We start from the raw sequence: 6,633 nt of genomic DNA, 5'->3' as shown, positions 1-6,633 counted from the left end.
AGGTTAGGTTAGGTGGCAGAAAAAGTTAGGTTAGGTTAGGTTAGGTAGGTTAGGTTGTAAAAAAACAATTAATTCATGAAAACTTGGCTTATTAGGCAAATCGGGCCTTGCATAGTAGGCTGAGAAGTGCGTTCTGGCTACTAGGTACGACATATATATATATATATATATATATATATATATATATATATATATATATATATATATATATATATATATATATATATATATATATATATATATATATATATATATATATATGTCGTACCTAGTAGCCAGAACGCACTTCTCAGCCTACTATGCAAGCCCCAATTTGCCTAATAAGCCAAGTTTTCATGAATTAATTGTTTTTCGACTACCTAACCTACCTAACCTAACTTAACCTAACTTTTTCGGCTACCTAACCTAACCTAACCTATAAAGATAGGTTAGGTTAGGTTAGGTAGGGTTGGTTAGGTTCGGTCATATAACTACGTTAATTTTAACTCCAATAAAAAAAATTGACCTCATACATAATGAAATGGGTAGCTTTATCATTTCATAAGAAAAAAAGCAGAGAAAATATATTTATTCAGGAAAACTTGGCTTATTAGGCAAATCGGGCCTTGCATAGTAGGCTGAGAAGTGCGTTCTGGCTACTAGGTACGACATATATATATATATATATATATATATATATATATATATATATATATATATATATATATATATATATATATATATATATATATATATATATATATTTATATATATAAAGGTACCAGTCTTTCCTGTAAACATATGCTGTTGAATATGACCGAAAGGATAAGATTTATAATTCTAACACGAATCTTCTCAATATTTCTTACGTTTTTCTTCACTGTCGAGGGAATTGAAAAATTTGTTCTCCAAAATGATTTTTGTACATTTTTATTCCTGGTCTGACACCTAAAAGGGTTTTGTAAGGCTTCTTACACTTTCAAAGACTGGTATACACATAACATACATCGTGCTTATATATGTTTTGGGCGAGGTGATATGAAAAAAGTTTTGGGTGAGGTGGGTATAAATTGGGAATGATAACATAAGAATGGAAGTAACTACAGAAGACCTATTTGCCCATACTTTCTCTTGCTGCTTCAATGTTGGTTCGGGGTCTTGAAGTGGGTAAAATATAGTTATGCTTTATTTGGCTGTTAATTGCTGGTGTTGACTTTTTGATGTATAGTGGATCGCTGATGTCGCGTCTCCTGCTATCGCTGGTGATACTACAGCACCACGATCACACACCATGGGAAACACTAGAGACACTACCAGCACCACTATCATCCACCATGGGAAACATTTGTTACACCACGAGCATCACTATTATAAAATACTGAAAAAAACTAGTGACATTCCCATATCATTTTCATCCACCACGGGAAACACTGGTGACACTACCAGCACCACTATGACCCATCATTTGAAATATTGGTGACACTACCCACCCCGATATCATCCAAGATACAAAACAATAGAGACACTTCCTGCACCACTATCACCCACCATGGAATCACTGATAACATTGCCAGCACCACTATCATCCACCATAGAAAACAATAATAACACTACCAGAATACCTATCACCCAATAGGGGAAACACTAGTGGCACTACCAGTACCACTATCACCCACCATGGAAAACACTGGTGACAGTACATGCACCACTATCACCCACCATGGGAAACACTGATGACGGTTCTAGCACCACTATAACCCACCACAGGAAACAGTAGTCCCACTACTAGCACCATTATCATAAACTAAGGGGAAACACTGATGACAATACCAGCACTACTGTCACCCACCATGTTGAATACTGGTGACACTACCCTTAACACTATCATCCACCATAGGAAACACTGTTGACATTACCAGCACCACTGTCAATCATTGGAAAAAATCTAGTGACACTTCCCAGACCACTATTACACAAATTGGAAACACTGTTGACACTTCCATCACCATTATCACCTACCATGAAAAACACTAGTGGCACTACCAGCACCACTGTCACTCCCTAAGTGAAACACTGGTAACAATACCAGCACCACTAACACCCATTACAGGCCAGCCGGGGGCTTTGACTGATACTGTAGCTCACACGCTCGTGTCTGTTGTATGTAGGAAGTCCAGGTGAAAGAGTGATGTATGTATATATATTTATATTTCACCAAAAACGTATAACATTCTCACCAAAGTCTCCCCCGGTGGTGTCAGCCTCCGATGTCTTCATCAGCAGGTGTAAGAGCTGCCATTAGTAGACAGCTAATGTATAGGTTCCTGTAGGCTCAGGAACCTATCAACTAATGTATAGGTTCCTGTAGGCTCACGAACCTATACATTAGTTGATTGACCGTTGAGAGGCGGGGCCAAAGAGCCAGAGCTCAACCCCCGCAAGCACAACTCGGTAAGTACACACAATGCAACGCAATGTGGAAAAATCATAAACACGTGTAGACTTGATATTATACTTAAAATTAGCTTGTTCATTATCACTGAGTACTATCCATTTACCGGGTTGTAGTTCAAGGCATATACTCTAAGGTCTACATTATCCAAAATGTATTCAGTAACCGATGAAGCATTCAACATTAGTTTGAAGCAGGTATTTACATTGCTCGTTTTCATATCTGCCAACCCGCTGCTTCTCTCTTTCTCTCTCTTTAGCTGACGCAATAGAGAAATAGCTAGCTTCAATTTTTGCTAGCATCATCTCGATTTTAAAAAAAGAGACGCTTTATTATGTACAACTAGAATGTGAATAAGGAGCCGGGCGGGCCTTGGGGCATTTAGCGCCGAGTGTCGATGTCACCTGGTTAGCGTCACACGGCCAGACATCCACTCTCTCTCGCGAGAAGACAGCTCGCCTCTCCAACTGTTACCCCTCATTAGGTAAGCAAAAAACAGAGACTGTTGTTATCATACCGGTACAATGAAAATAGAATATTCACCACTCTTAATACTTTATTCAATAACTGCTAATATCGAGCGTTGACTCGTACCCTATATATGTTTTATATAAAGTTTTATTAAAAATATACGTAATAGGAGAGTTGTTCTGCAGCACAGCTTTATTAATGGCTAATAAACCTTCAGGATAAGGCAATACCCTATCCACCCATAGATGTGTAGACTTGATATTATATTTAAAATTAGCTTTTCATTATCACTGAGAACAAGCTATTTATCAGGTTGAAGTTCAAGACGCACTCAAATATCTACATTATCCAAAACGTATTCAATAACCGATGTAACATCCAACATTAGTTTGAAGCAGGTATTTACATCACTCGTTTCATATCTGTTATCCACTGCTTCTCTCTCTCTCTCTCACTCTCTCCAGCTGAGGCATAAGTAAAATACCGACCTCAATTTTGCTAGGATCAACGCAATTTAACAAAAAACTGAGACACTTTACCATAACGCCCGTAGCCTTACACCCTGAAATCGTAGATAGCAGCTTTATATTTCGTTTTAAATACACATTAGCAGATTTGAAAAGATTTTTGCGACAATCCTTTTACTAATGAGATATTTTAGCATCTCCTAAAGGCGTTGTTCCGTCCTCTTCAGTTAGATCAATAGACAACTCCAAAGCAATAGATGATAAGCCCACCAGCTGACCATTCACTCCCTTTATGATGAATTCCAGATAGGTGTCTGTAAACTTATTATTCACTCCAGAATTCACAGGTAATAAACCCACCGTTTGTCTGCTTGCAATTGTTGTTGCTACCAATCGAGGAGTAAATACTTTAGGAAATAAAAAAGCCTCACTAACAGCGGCCTTATAGTGTTCTAATGGGACCTGGAGGGCTAGAGCGTTATATCCAGCCATGCTCCCGCTTTAGACATCACTACCTGAGTGAGAAGAACTTATGAGCATTTCCATCATCTTAGTGGTAGAGCGAATTAATCAGATATTTAGCACTCTTTAATTAGCTTCTACCATCAAACTTATGTGTTAAGTTTTTCCATTTTTAAAAGTTAATAATAATAATCATCAAGTCCGTATATGGTCTCTCTTAGACAATGAGTCAGTTTCAGACCGTCTGACCTTGACTCCGATGATGATGGGCAAGACAACCTTGAGACGTTTAGCGCCGTGTGTGACATTTGTCTCATTAGCGTTCGCGTCCTGGCTTTGCCGTCATCGTCTAATCAGCGGGTTGTCTCTCCTAGCCCCCTCACGTGTCAACAGTGTCATTAAAGGGTTAGACTACATCAGTCCAATGTGGTTATGTTCCCTACAGAATATGTTCCACTCTTAATACTTTATTCATCCAAATATCATTTTAAAGTAAACCTGTATAGTCCGTCTATATGTTGTCAATGCCAAGTCAGTAGGTGTTTACTGAATGTGGGAATCATTTCTTGTGTGTACATTCTTTAGCTTAGTTTAAAGTTTTACATCTTAAAACGGAAAATAATACAATCATCAAGGCCGTCTATATGCTGTTTCAGTCAGTCAGTCAGTCAGCCAAGTCAGTAAGTGTTTACTGAATGTGGGAATCATTTCTTGTGTCTACATTTCCAGTTTAGTTTAAAGTTTATCATCTTTAAAGTAATAATGCAATCATCAAGACCGTCTATATGTTGTCTCAGTCAGCCAAATCAGTAGGTGTTTACTGAATGTGGGAATCATTTCTTGTGTGTACATTTCCAGTTTAGTTTAAAGTTTTTCGTAAGTCAATCAGTAAGAGTGGACTGAAGACTGTAACATGCCTTGGGAGATTCTTTCAGTCAATTCTTTATCTTTTTGAAATAGTGTTTACTTACGATTTTCCTACAGCGTTTCACACCACTTTCAAATAACATTTTAGTCAGCTACTATTTGATAGAGTGACGGTATAAAACAGAACAAGTATTTTGATGTGTTGAACTGCTTAAAAGAGCCTTTATCGTTAAAATAGTGGGTAATGCAGAGTAAACACAAAACATGAGGTCTGAAGGTGAAATAGAAATAGTAAGAAAGAAAGAAGATGTATTCACTATTTGGTGTATGAATGCTATGAAACAGAATGGTTGTATGATGACATTGGCTGTACTGCTTAAATGATCCTTAAATTGTTTTAATACTCTGTAATGTAAAAAAAAAAAATACTTGGGGGAATGTAAATTCTCCCATATTAGAGAGATATTTTTTTTACATTACATATCTACTTACATATCCCATATCTACTTATTTGTTATGAATACATAGACATGCATGTAAGTGCCACGACCGATTAGGTGAGGAGACAGGCAGGAGTGGCAGCTTCTCTGATGTAAACACACGAGAACCCTCCTCTCGAGTAGGGGGGTATGGTGAGAGGTATTTTGGTCATTTACCTCAGTCACATGACAGACATCAAAGAGGTGACCCTGCTTGAACGCTCGCTCCCGACCCGTGTGTGTGTGTGTGTGTGTGTGTGGTCTACCTCCTGCGGGCTATGACGCGTGTGACATGGGGGACCATGTGGAAGTTGTATGTAGGCTGAAGGAGCAGGATGGGAAGTAGGGGGAGTGAGGAGGCCCACCCCTTGTTTACAAAAATATTATAACCCCTCACTCACACCTCATCTACCTCAGTCAGTCACAGATCACAGATCAAATTGGTAGCCCGCCCAAACGCTCGCTCCCCACAGTCATGTGGTTATGCAATTTTACGTGAGTCATGTTGCTGCTATGTGCCACTCTTTACCGGTCTAGGCTGAAGGGTGGGGGTGAGAGGGGGGGACTTCCTTAGTTTACAAAATATTAGGGGTCATTGGCTCACAACTCACTTGCCTGCGGCATGTCACACAAGGAACACCCACTCGTGTTTGACATGAAACTAATGGCAGCTTTTACACCTGCTGATGAAGACATCGGAGGCTGACACCACCGGCGAAGATTTTGGTGAGAATGTTATTCGTTTTTGGTAAAATATATACACTTCACTCTTCCACCTGGACTTCTTACATACAACAGACACGAGCGTGTGAGCCACAGTATCAGTCAAATCCCCTGGCTGGCTCTCTTTACTCCCCCTACCCCTCCCCTCCCATCCCCCATCCCCTCCCCTCTCCTTCCCTCCTCCTCACCTGCTTCACACACCTTTCCCTAACCATTCACCTAAAAAAAAAACTCAATCTTCTGGGCACACCCCCACATGGGAGAAGCCCGCCCTCAACATATCCTCCTTTTTCCAACATACATTTATTTAACTATATATCACCACACGCTTAAATCTACACTACTTACTCACACACTTTCATTTTACAACTACTCAACATTCACACAAGCTCTTATACTTACACTTTTATCCACAGTGACACAATCCCCCCACAAGACACACACCCGGCCACTCTCCGTGACATACAACCACCCCGCGACACCGCACATGTATGCTGTTGGAGAAGCCTGGGACCCCCGGAGAGGTAGACCACGCATTTACTTGCTTCGGGTGTGCAATTGAACACCTGCTGAAGGTGTAGCGCACGGTCTACGTCTCAATTTACACTACTCAGCACAACTGTCACCCACCAGGGGGAAACACTATTGACACTACCAGCACCGATATCAACCATCGTGAGAAACACTTGTAACACTACCAGCACGATTATCACCCACAATGGGATACATAGGT

This window comes from Procambarus clarkii, chromosome 50 (assembly GCF_040958095.1).
Source record: "Procambarus clarkii isolate CNS0578487 chromosome 50, FALCON_Pclarkii_2.0, whole genome shotgun sequence".
Classification (NCBI taxonomy): domain Eukaryota; kingdom Metazoa; phylum Arthropoda; class Malacostraca; order Decapoda; family Cambaridae; genus Procambarus; species Procambarus clarkii.
Note: the sequence above shows the minus strand (reverse complement) of the source record.